Source organism: Heterodontus francisci, chromosome 1 (assembly GCF_036365525.1).
Source record: "Heterodontus francisci isolate sHetFra1 chromosome 1, sHetFra1.hap1, whole genome shotgun sequence".
NCBI classification, from domain to species: Eukaryota; Metazoa; Chordata; class Chondrichthyes; order Heterodontiformes; family Heterodontidae; genus Heterodontus; species Heterodontus francisci.
The window spans coordinates 251,834,208-251,847,914 of NC_090371.1; positions in this window are offsets into that span (position 1 = coordinate 251,834,208).

The following is a 13,707-nucleotide window of genomic DNA, read 5'->3' on the forward strand; positions in this document are numbered from 1 at the left end:
ATAAGGCCCCAAGGCAGGAAGTGGCACAAGGGGCTATTGGGAGCAAGATTTGATGTGGAAGAGGAGCTGGAGTTTGTGTCACTACAAAAGCCACCCAATTTTAACTTCCATTGATTTTATCTGATCTACAATGCTGGTTTTACATCTACTTGGCAAATTAAATATCTACCCTGATATTTCTGCCCTACTATTACATTTTTGACATGACTTGGTAATCTCATTACAAAACAATCTTTATCAACTTCTAATTATATAGTGCAACTCACGAAAATAATACCTCAAGAGAATCAAGCAAAGGGGAAAGATAGATATCAAATAGGAAGTTTTGGAACTTGTGGGGAAATGCATGGTCAAAGATATTCACTGTGCATTTCCTGAGGAATTCTCCCGACCATTGTAAATCTGGCAGAAGAATATGGAAATCTAAGATACACACATAAGTGGGGTTTCCACTGATTTTCTGCCAAAGTTAACATGGCTAATCAAGAGCTCCTACCCCAAGGAAATTCCCAATTATTGATTTTTAGGTGCCGTTTGAATGCAGGGAAAGAGTAAGGAAAGCTCGTTCCTGAAGAGGTTCAATTGACAAGGGCAGAATAGGTAAAAGATCAGTTTCCAGTGATGGTGTTCCAGAGCAGGGTGGGGAAACAAGCAGCATTCCACATCAGAGAAGCACAAGGTGTTTGGGAAAGATCAGTGAGGTAGGGTGGAAGGAGATCATGAGGAGTTCTAAAGATTGAGGACAAGGATCTTGATTTTGATTTCCTCTGGCACAATGTGCCAGCAAAATTGGGCAATGAAGTAAGTGATGGCACATAGGGATTTGTATAGAAGTAGATTCAAGTTATGTAATTCTGGATATGTTGGCATTTATAAAGAGTGTGGCTGTGAAGCACAGCTAGAAGAACATTTCAGAAAGCGAGCCAAGGTGATAAATACATAGATGAGGATTTCGGCAGTGGGAGGTAAGGTAAGTGGCCAATGTTCTGGAGGTGCATGAAGGAAATTTTGGCAATAGACAGGCTATGGGATAGGAAACTCGCACTAAGACTGCAGACCAATAGGCTCAGCCTGTGTGAGCATCCAGAGAGGTTGATGGAGTCAGCACCAGTGGCATATTACAGCTGGCAAGAGTAAACTAGCATGGCTTCAATTTCATTAAGGCTCAACTTAAAACTCAGCCAGGATTTTATGCAACACAATTGGAGTCAATGGCAGTAGCAGAGAAGTAGTGTTGGACACCACCGAAACACATCCAAAAGCTCAGCTCCTGCCTCTACATCGTGTAACCGAGAAGTAATGGGCTAGACTCTCCTCTGCGATCCTGGCAAAATTCCAGCAGCAAGGCATACTAAGTAGCTCACTGTCCTGACCCAACCTTTCCTCCCCATCCCCCTCTAGGACCGCTGCTGGTCTCTCCTTTCTTGGCCATCACGTGAAATGTTGATTGAAGTGTAGGATTTTGCTTATCTTTGTTCAACTTAACACAACCTACCAGAGTTGCCATGTGCCAGCAAAAAAGCAATAAAGACCCTGATATCTCTCAAATGGAGGGGAGGGGTCTTGTAATGGTTTCCTCTCCTTCCAATCTGGCCCCTCCTATATTATTGTGTAGGCGTCAGACACTGCCAAACGTCCATAATGCCCCCTACCCAGGGAAATAGGTTCAGGTTAGAGCAGATTCAGAAAGGCAGGGAGAACTCCAACCCGAAGAGGAGAAAACAGCCCAATATTTTGACGCTGAGTAGGAAGAGATCGTGGATGGATCTCTAGAGTGCACAGGAAGTGGCTATGCAGGCATGAGAGGAGCAGATGCTTGAGAAGATGTTTTGATTGCACTGGAACAAGCAGGAGCAGAACCAGAAAAGAGTTTACCTTATGGGTGCAGTACCAACCTACCGAGGAAACAAATGGATGGTCAACAATAGACAGAACAAGGAAAACAAAGAGGACAGCAAATCATATTTACAGGTGCACAGGACATTGTGGGTGGTAATCTTAGTGCAATGGAGATGAGAAAATTATAAAGTGTTTTGATAGCAAAATAGGGAAAGCCTATTTTCTCTGAAAAGTTAAGAGAAATCTCTTTGCACAGTGTGTTGTTGAAACATGGAATGCTTTGCCTTGGGGAATTATTGAGACAGAGGCCATTGCTTCTTTTAAGGTAAAATGGGGTAAATTTTTGAAACAGAGCAAGATACAGGGTATTGGGAGAGAGTAGGGCAATAATATTAGCTTTTTGATTAGTTTAGTTTAGGTTAGAGATATAGCACTGAAACAGGCCCTTCGGCCCACCGAGTCTGTGCCGACCATCAACCACCCATTTATACTAATGCTACACTAATCCCATATTCCTTCCACATCCCCACCTGTCCCTATATTTCCCTACCACCTACCTACACTAGGGGCAATTGCTATTGGCCAATTTACCTATCAACCTGCAAGTCTTTTGGTCATGTGGGAGGAAACCGGAGCACCTGGAGGAAACCCACGCAAACACAGGGAGAACTTGCAAACTCCACACAGGCAGTACCCAGAATTGAACCCGGGTCACTGGAGCTGTGAGGCTGCAGTGCTAACCACTGCGCCACTGTGCTCAAGCACGGTACTCTAGCAAAAGGCCACAACAGACAGATCTCCTCCCATACAGTAAACCTAAATGTTTCTATGCCTCAGAGGGACTCAAACAGAAAATGGGAGGAGATGTAGTTTGATGGAAATGATGCATTTAAGTACTTTGTTAGAATTAGGGTAGCAGTTTGCAAGAATAGAGCAATTGAGGATGAGTTGTTCTTAAGGCAAGGTTGATGAAATTGTATTTTTTTTAATGGAAACAATGGCAAAAGAAAGGGAGATGTTGACAATGTTAATAAGCACATGGTTGAGAAAAGAATGTTAGGTCTTCAGGAACGAGGTTTAAACAGGGTCCCGGGTGTTGAGGATGGGTTTCATGTGGAGGAAGTAATTCTCCTCAGGACTGGGATGAGATGAAGGAGAAAATGCAGAATGTAGTCCGGAACAGTTGGATATGGAGCAGATAATGTATAGGCAGGACTTTATTTGCAAAAGTGTAGATATTTTTGAGGAGGAGTTTAATATGGACTTTCTTAGGGGTTGGAAGGGACATCAATAGATACGTGGAAGAGGTTGGATGGAAGAGCACAGCAGATGGGGTAAGCAGAAAAATAGAATGAGGTAATTCAAAAGGCTGTTTGGGGAAAGCCAGCAAACTGCCATAATGGGTGCAGTGGAAGCAAGCTCAGCCTGTCCAAGATAGATGAGCTTAGGGGTATCGTAGGAGTGTGGATGGAGCAGGAGATCACAAGGGCATGTAAATCCAGGGAGAATGTAAATCCAGGAAGAATGTAAATTCAGGAAGAATGTAAATCCAGGAAGAGGGAGAGTGAGCATGAATCATAGGGACAGGGGTAAAGAAGGGCAGGCAAGAGGTAGAGAAGTAATCCCAGACAGAGAGGTGGCAGATAGAGGACCTCAGGTCTGGAAACAAAATGCACATGTACTAATTAGTTATATCAATCATTTCTATTCACATAAAAGAACAAAATGTTATTTTCAGAAATGTTACAAATTCTATGAATGTGTTAAACTGGCACTATTTTAAACCGCATGCACTCTGCACAGTGTTGAAAGATTGATTCCATGGAACACCCACAGCTGGAAAAATTGAAGCCCACAGCATAAGGCTTAAAAAACTAAAGGGTGTTGGCATCTAAAAATAATAACAAAAGGGACTGCCAACTCAATCATGTTTTGGACAAGAATCATAAATCCTTTGGTAGAGGTGAGAGATTGAATTCTTGTACTTTAGGTCCCAATAGTGCAGAGGTAACTAAACTGTTAAAAGTTCCTTCATCAATAAGCTACTAACATCAGTGGCTATGAGACAGGAGCTATGCCAAGTAAAATAAACCTGCTATAACTCCTGAACACAAAGAAAATTAACATTAACAGCTATGAATAAGGAGTTAGCTCTTAAAAACAAAATTGGAAATTGTGGCATTATCGTTATGTAATGAAAGGAAAAATAGGCAATAATTCCAAAATTAACATTTTACTGTCATCGCAGTAGGAAATTCCTTTAAAGTTCATGACAGAAATGTTTCATTGAAATATTTGTGTCCCATGTTCATAACCTACAAAACAAAGTCACAACAAATGTTTAACAAGGGTTGTATTATACTGCCTGTTCAGCTCTGTTTCTAGCTTGGGTTTGAAATGGTCACCATCAGTGCTCAGACCAAGACTGTGTGTCATGAAATAGTTCAGCAGAACAGCTACAAACTGTAACTACTCATTCAATACCAGAAGTTGTAATCGATATGCAAGCATATAAGCTCTTTATATCACCAGCAGATCTCATATAGCACAGCGTGTGGCAAATCAGAGGATATATTACTTTCTAAAGAAAACATAATTTTTTACATTTAATGTAGTTGCATATGGCTTAAAAAATTAAAGTGTGCTGACATCTAAAAATAATAAGAGTTGCTAAGGTGTGTTGTGTAACCTGGTCTTATTTTGGAGGTCACAAAACATTTTAAAATATTCTAACAAGGAGGAATTAGGATGTGGCCGCAAAAATTTAAACAAAAAGGTGTGTTTTAAACAGGCCAATCAAAGAAAGAGAGGGAGGCAGAACAGTTTGAAAAAGGGTTTGCAGCAAATAGGTGAATCCTGATGTCAGTTAGAGCATAATTCTTTCCCTGTAAATCAACAGGGGAGGCAGTGGTGTAGTGGTACTGAACTAATAACCCAGAGACCCAGGGATTGCTCTGGGGACCTGGGTTTGAATCCCACCATGGCAGAAGGTGGAATTTGAATTCATTTAAGAAAAATCTGGAATTAAAAGCTATTGTCGATTGTCGTAAAAGCCCATCTGGTTCACCAATGTCCTTTAGGGAAGGAAATCTGCTGTCCTTACCTGGTTTGACCTACATGTGACTCCAGACCCACAGCAATGTGGTTAAATGCCCTCTGAAATAGCCTAGCAAGCCACTCAGTTGTATCAAACTGCTGCACAGTTGATAAGGAATGAAACCAGATGGACCACCCGGCATTGACCTAGGCACTGGAAATGACAAAGGCAAACCCAGCCCTGTCGACACTGCAAAGTCCTCCTGATTAACATCTGGGTCTGGGGGGTTGTGCCAAAGTTGGGAGAGCTGTCCCACAAACTAGTCAAGCTGCAGCCTGACATAGTCATACTCACGGAATCATACCTTACAATATCCCAGACACCACCATCACCATCCCCGGGTATGCCCTGTCCCAGTGGCAGGCCAGACCCAGCAGGGGTGGCAGCACAGTGGTATATAGTCAGGAGGGAATTCTCCTGGGAGTTCTCAACATTGACTCTGGACCCCATGAAGTCTCATGGCATCAGGCCAAACATGGGTAAGAAAACTTCCTGCTGATTGCCACCTACTGCCACCCACCAACCCCCGCCCCCCCAGTTTATGAATCAGTGACTCTCCATGTTGAACATCTATTGGAAGAAGGACTGAGGGGAGCAAGGGCGCAGAATGTACTCTGGGTGGGGAGGGGGGCTTCAATGTCCATCAACAAGAGTGGCTTGGTAGCACCTTTACTGAACGAGCTGGCTGAGTCCAAAAGGACATAGCTGCTAGACTGGGGCGTGCGGCAGGTGGTGACAGAACCAAGAAGAGGGAAAAACATACGACCTCATCCTCACCAACCTGCCCATCGCAGATGCATCTGTCCATGGCAGTATTGCTAGGAGTGACCACCACACAGTCCTAGTGGAGACCAAGTCCCATCTTCATATTGAGGATACCCACCATCATGTTGTGTGGCACTACCATTGTGCTAACTGGGATAGATTTCGAACAGATCAAGCAATGCAAAACTGGGCATCCATAAGGCGCTGTGGACCATCAGCAGCAGCAGAACTGTACTCAACCACAATCTGTAACCCCATAGCCTGGCATATCCCTCACTCTACCATTACCATCAACCCTGGTTCAATACAGAGTGCAGGAGGGCATGCCAGGAGCAGCACCAGGCATACCTCAAAAGGAGGTGTCAACCTGGTGAAGTAACAACTCAGGACTACATGCATGCTATAGACATAGCTAAGTGATCCCACAACCAACGGATCAGATCTAAGTTCTGCAGTCCTGCTACATCCAGTCATGAGTGATGGTGGACAATTAAACAACTAACTGGAGGAGGTGGCTCCACAAATAACCCCATCCTCAATGATGGAGGAGCCCAGCACATCAGTGCGAAAAATAAGGCTGAAGCATTTGCAACAATCTTCATCCAGAAGTGCCGAGTGGATGATCCATTTCGGCCTCGTCCTGAAGTCCCCAGCATCACAGATGCCAGACTTCAGCCAATTCAATTCACTCCATGTGATATCAAGAAACAACTGAAGGCACTGGATACTGCAAAGGCTATGGGCCCTGACAACATTCCAGCAATAGTACTGAAGACCTGTGCTCCAGAACTTGCCGCACCCCTAGCCAAGCTGTTCCAGTACAGCTACAACACTAGCATCTACCCAGCAATGTAGAAAATTGCCCAGGTATGTCCTGTACACAAAAAGCAGGACACATCCAACCCAACGAATTACCACGCCATCAGTCTACTCTCGATCATCAGTAAAGTGATGGAAGGTGTCGTCGACAGTGAAATCAAGCAGCATTTGCTCAGCAATAACCTGCTCACTGACGCTTAGTTTGGGTTCCGCCAGGGCCACTCAGCTCCTGACCTCATTACAGCCTTGGTTCAAACATGGACAAAAGAGTTGAACTCAAGAGGTGAAGTGAGAGTTACTGCCCTTGACATCAAGGCAGCATTTGACCAAGTATGGCATAAGGGAGCCCTAGCAAAACTGGAGTCAATGGGAATCAGAGAGAAAACTCTCCACTGGTTGGAGTCATACCCAGCGCAAAGGAAGATAGTTCTCGTCGTTGGAGGCCATCCATCTCAGACCCAGAACATCACTGCAGGAGTTCCTCAGTGTGGTATCCTCGTCCCAACCATTTTTAGCTGCTTCATCAACGACCTTCCAACAATCATAGGGTCAGAAGTGGGCAAGTTCACTTATGATTGCATACGACTCCTCAGATGCTGAAGCAGTCCATGCACAAATGCAGCAAGACCTGGACAATATCCAGGCTTGGGCTGATAAGTGGCAAGTAACATTCACGCCACACAAGTGCCAGGCAATGACTATCTCAAACAAGAGAGAATCTAACCATCTCCCCTTGACATTCAATGGCATTACGACCACTGAAACCCCCACTATCAACATCTTGCGGGTTACCATTGACCAAAAACTGAACTGGAGTAGCCATATAAATACCATGACTACAAAGGCAGGTCAGAGGCTGGGAATCCTGTGGTGAGTAACTCACCTCCTGACTCCCCAAAGCCTGGCCACCATTTACAAGGTACAAGTCAGGAGTGTGATGGAATACTCTCCGCTTGGCTGGATGGGTGCAGCTCCAACAACACTCAAAAAGCTTGACGCCATCCAGGACAAAGCAGCCCGCTAGATTGGCACCTTCAACATTCACTCCCTCCACCAGTGATGTATAGTGGCATCAGTGTTTTCTATCTACAAGTTGCACTGCAGCAACGCACCAAGGCTCCTTGACAACACCATCAAAACTCGCAACCACTACCACCTAGAAGGACAAGGGCAGCAAATGCATGGGAACACCACCACCTGCAAGTTCCCCTGCAAGCCACACACCATCCTGACTTGGAACTATATTGCTGTTCCTTCACTGTCACTGGGTCAAAATCCTGGCACTCTCTTCCTAACTGCACTGGGGGTGTACCTACCCCACATGGACTGCAGCAGTTCAAGAAGGCGGCTCACCACCACCTTCTCAAAGGAAATTAGGGATGGGCAATAAATGCTGTCCTAGCCAGCAATGCCCATATCCCATGAACGAATAAAATAAGCAGCTGTTTGTAAAATCCCGGCTCCTTACCAAAGTCAAAGAAAATATCAGGAAATCAGGAGCAATATTTTTAAAGATAATTGTTTTGCATCTCATAAAGCTTTTGTCATGCTAGAAAAGTTGGACACAGTTTCCAAGAAGGACAGGTTACAAGAGGAAGAATAGCATGAGGAGGCAAAGCAAATCTGGGCATTCAATACTGCGGTTGTTTTCTGGTTGTGCCTGCTATCTGACCTTTCTGTCATTTGATAAGGCTAATTGAGTGTGCGTACCTGGCTTCTCCCTGAGAAGTAGCTACCATGCTTCAGCTGTTGGGCTCTTCCACAGAACATCCAGGGACCTGCAGTGAAAGAAAATCACTGAACAGCACTCAGATATGTGAAGCTCTCTGTTGCACCAGTCCGAGTGTTAAAGAGCCATTGTGACTGGCTTTAAACCTCTCTCTCCAAGAGCTCTGCCGACAATTTTCCAGGTAATTGGAGTATGCTATGGTACTCAGCAATTCTGTAAAGCTATCATGCATTACTGCACTTGTGGGTAGCCAACACCTTCACACGTCGCCAGACTTTTCAGGGGGTTTTTGCACATTCTAAAATTCTAATGCGGGGAAGCATGGGGTTATTCACTTTGGTTGTCGGAATAGAAAAGCAGAATATTTTTTAGAAGGCGTGAAACTTGTAATTGTTGATTTTCAGAGGAACTTGGGTGTACTTGTATAAGGAACACAAAAAGTTAGCATGCAGGCACAGCAAGCAATTAGGAAGGCAAAATACCTGTTGGCCTTTATTGCACGGGGATTGGAGTACAAGAATAAAAAAGTCTTACTACAATTGTATAGGGCTTTTGTCAGACCACACCTGGAATATTGTGTGCAGTTTTGGTCTCCATATTTAAGAAAGGATATATTTGCCTTGAAGCCAAGAGAGCAAAGGTTCACTAGATTGTTCCCTGGGATGAAAGAGTTGTCCTATGATGAGAGACTCACTAAACCGGGTTTATAATCTCTGAAGTCTGGAAGAATGAGAGCTAATCTCATTGAAACATACAAGATTCTGAAGGGCCTTGGCAGGGTAGACACTGAGAAGTTGTTTCCTCTGACTGGGGAATCTAGAACATGGGGGCACAGTCTCAGGATAAGAGACCGATCATTTAGGACTGAGATGAGGAGAAATTTCTTCACTCAAAGGGTTGTGAATCTTTGGAATTCTCTACCCCAGAAAGTTGTGCTCCATTATTGAATATATTTAAGGCTGAGATAGACAGATTTTTGGTCTCTCAGGAATCAAAGGATATGGAGAATGGGCAGGAAAGTGGAGTTGAAGTTAAAGATCAGCCATGATCATATTGAATGATGCAGTGGGCTCAAAGGGCTGCATGGTCTACTCCTGCTCCTATTTCTTATGTTCTTATGACAAAAGCCTTCCTCTATGAGTTATTCCTGTGAGATACCAATCCTTGGCCTCAGCAATTAGGGAAAGGCCTTTGCCATCAGTTGGCTCAAAGGGACCTCAGAATTTGAACTGATTATCTCTTCTTCTCTCCATCCTCATCCTTGGACCCTTTTCTGGCTCACCTAGATTTCAGTGATATTCATGTTTTCCCTCCATGCCCAGTTGTGTGCATAACCTGGATGCTGCTGAGGATCTAAGCCTATTACTGCTTCCATCCTTTCAGCCTTTCCTGGATCCAATTTGGTCACCCCTCCACTTTGTCTCATGTAGCCATCTTTCATCTTCCCCTTCATGATGATGCCTCCTCGATTCTGCTTCCCAATCATTACTACTCCAGAGTCTACCTTCTCTCTTATTGCCGTGGGCTCAAATCCCTCCTGAACCATCCTCATTTGGCATTCTTCAACAGGTCCATCATGGGAGCCTTTACTGGCTCTCCTAAAGCAGCAATCCAAATTTCCCCTTCCCTGCTCTGGTAACAACCTCACTATAAATGCTCCTTGGGGATTAATTTCCACAACCACCTTCTTGACCTGCCCTTATCTTTTCTGTCAACCTCCCAATGAAATGGTGGATCTTAAATAACTTCCCTTCTCTGTAAATCTCTCTAAAATATTCATTCAATCATGAGCAAGGCATTTTCCATTCAAAGTCTCATTATGGATGACCCTAGTGATGTCCTGCAACTCATTTCAATTGTCTGGTAGAACTAAATTGACTGAAAATCTACAATTAATTCCAGAGCACAGGTGGTTGGACATTACTAAAGTAGCACAAGATTCAGAACAGTTAATTTGATAACTATACTGGGAGATTATGAGATCAATGCAGAATATAAATGGAAAGATTTGAAGGAAAAAAAACACATCAGATTCATGTATGTGCCAAGAGTGTGTTAAGAAAAGGTCAAAGTGACTATCTGGTCATACACAAAGACAAATACGGCATGAACAAAATGTTTTTATAAATTAAAGGCACATAATACACAATTAAACAAAGACAGGCACCAGGAACAGTTAAACAAAAAACTAAGGTCATTTTTGTAATGTTTCATATGTAATTCTTTCTTCCTTAGAGAAGCCTCCCACCAGGCTATACTTCTCACCACAAGCTCTGCCCAAAGTTTTATGTCAGCAATATGTCCCTCATGCCCTTAAAACCTTCTCCAAAAATTCTTTATTTTCACAACAAACACCTAGTGGTAATGTCACTGGACTAGCAATGCAGAGGCCTAGGCTTGTGCTCTGGGAACATGGGTTCGAATCCCACCATGGCAGATGGCAAAATGTGAATTCAATTAAGAAATCTGGAATTAAAAAGCTAGTCTAATTGTGGCCATGAAACCACTGTCGATTGTTGTAAAATCCCATCTGATTCACTAATGCCCTTTAGGGAAGGAAATCTGCCATCCTTACCTGGTCTGGCCTACATGTGACTCCAGATCCACAGCAGTGAGGTTGACTCTTAAATGCCCTCTGAAATGGCCTAGCAAGCACTCAGTTCAAGGGAAATTAGGGATAGGCAACAAAAGCTGGCCTAGCCAGCAACACCCACATCTCAGGAACGAATTAAAAAAAAACAAATACAAGGAGCTCATGGACTTCTTTGTCTCGAAGATCAAAAGCACCCATACAGCTGCCTCCATCACTTCCAACACTACCACCTGACAACTTACCCTATCTTACCCCCCACTCTAGACCAGAACCTCCATCTCATTGCTGTCTGTCTCCCTCCTCTCTTCTGAAAGCTGATCTCATCCATAAGACCCATCTTCTACTCCCTTGATCCCTAGCCACTCAATTCTCCTATCTAGTCCTCATGCTAGCTGGCAATGTCAATGGTTCTGCTCCCTCGCCACAGTCCCTCACCATCATGATCTTCTCATCAAAAAACTGACCCTTGCTGCATCCATCTTCTCTAACTACAGCCTCATCTTCAACTTTTTCTTTGCTTCAAAGGTTCTTGAACACATCAATATCTCCCATCTTGCCTGAAATTCCCTATACAAATCGCTCCTGTATTTGAGAAGCACTAAAAAAAAACATGCTGTTGAAGCTTTTTGTCTTGCACTTATCTGGACAGACACAAGAATGCCAAATTTCAAAGGGAGCAACAATTTATGCATGAGAAAAGAGTGCTGATTAGTTGGTAAGTTGCCTCTGATTGGTCGAGGCACTGCAATGGAGAATGCACTGGGGAACTATTGCCCCCACGCTTTTGTTTAATTCAAAAAAGGTGCAACACCTGAACATGTTCATTTTGCCTACAGAGGACAGGTCCCTGCATATGTTTAGTTTAGTTTAGTGATACAGCACTGAAACAGGCCCTTCGGCCCACCGAGTCTGTGCCGACCATCAACCACCCATTTATACTAATCCTACACTAATTCCATATTCCTAACACATCCCCACCTGTCCCTATATTTCCCTACCACCTACCTATACTAGGGGCAATTTATAATGGCCAATTTACCTATCAACCTGCAAGTCTTTGGCATGTGGGAGGAAACCGGAGCACCCGGAGGAAACCCACGCAGACACAGGGAGAGCTTGCAAACTCCACACAGGCAGTACCCAGAATTGAACCCGGGTCGCTGGAGCTGTGAGGCTGCGGTGCTAACCACTGCGCCACTGTGCCGCCCAGAATATATATGAATATATGTAGCTTCTAGCAAGTGTACATGAGCCACATTGCAAGCCCAACTGATATTTTCAATTGGTTGTCAGTGCAATTAACAATTGGGATTGTTCAGTAAGTGCTGTCTAATTGCGGAATCACACCGAATGTTAGACATTGTGTTCTGAGTTTTGCAAGTATTGGCTGGTTGAGTATAGTCAGTATTCTGCCTATTGTGAACAACCGAAGAGACATGCTATTTGATTAGATCCAGGGGCCACTGGGAAGTAGGGCCTACATACCTGGCATTGCATTGGCACTGAAATTCATATACCACATTAATCATTTGTGTGGTAGGAAAAAGTTATTTTTCGCTTGACGGCAAGTCCGACAAAGGGGCTAAAATAGTTATCCTTAACAAACATGGCTATATTGACAAAATGCACGCTGTTCTTAATGACGAGATTCAAATTCGTATACATTGGACCTGCTGCCAAGCATGACCACACAGCTCTGCTCAAAAGCAAGTTATAAAAATGTGTGTTTGAATCGCGTAAGACTAACGAGCTGCCTTGTGGCGTATATGATAGGATTCATCCTCATGGTTCATTGAATCCATGTCTGTACGGGCTGCCCAAGACACCCAAAGGTGATGTCCAATTACTCCCTATCTTATCTATTACAAGTTTTTTTTAATTCATTCATGGGATGTAGGCGACGCTGACCAGGCCAACATTTATTGCCCATCCCTAATAGTTCTGCACAAAATAAATTGGCCAAATGGTTGAGTGAGTTGCTACAACCAGTTCCGAGTGATTTTTCCAGATCCATGGTGAAGGATTCCTTCATAAGAGTCATACAGCACTGAAACAGGCCCTTTGGCCTACCAAATCTGTGCTGACCATCAACCACCCATTTATACTCATCCTACATTAATCCCATATTCCCTACCACATCCCCACAATTCTCCTACCACCTATCTACACCAGGGGCAATTTACAATAGCCAATTTACCTATCAATCTGCAAGCCTTTGGCTGTGGGAGGAAACCAGAGCACCCGGTGGAAACCCACGTGGTCACAGGGAGAACTTGCAAACTCCGCACAGGCAGTACCCAGAACTAAATGTGGGTCACTGGAGCTGTGAGGCTGCGGTGCTAACCACTGTGCCACTGTGCTGCCCACCACTTCACCTTCACGAAGACTGTACACAACCTACACATCGATGGCAATGCCGTGTCTATATGCCACATTGCGAGCCTACTCACTAATGTGCTGCTCAAGTTAGCCATAGACATTTGCCTTGCATTACTATATCATGGAAATCTAGATATGCCATCATTTTCTGAATCTGTATTCATTGAACTTATGAACTTAGTAACTCGCACAGTTGAGTTCAGCTTTAATGACACCATGGACTGGATTTTCTTCTCCTGCCGCCAGGATCGGCAGCGGGCACACTGCCATGCAGCCATGATCTTCCTCACGGTGGCCCATGATAATGAGCCGGTCGGGCCACCAGCCAGCAACCCCCCCAATCACATGGAGGTGGCGGGCTTTCCAACGCTGGCAATGGTGTCAGCTCAGGCGCTGAAGCCATTTGTAAAGGGCAACCAGCCCTGCTGGCTCATTTACATTTTTAAAGAACTACCCCCCCCCATGAGCCTATTAAAAACTATCACC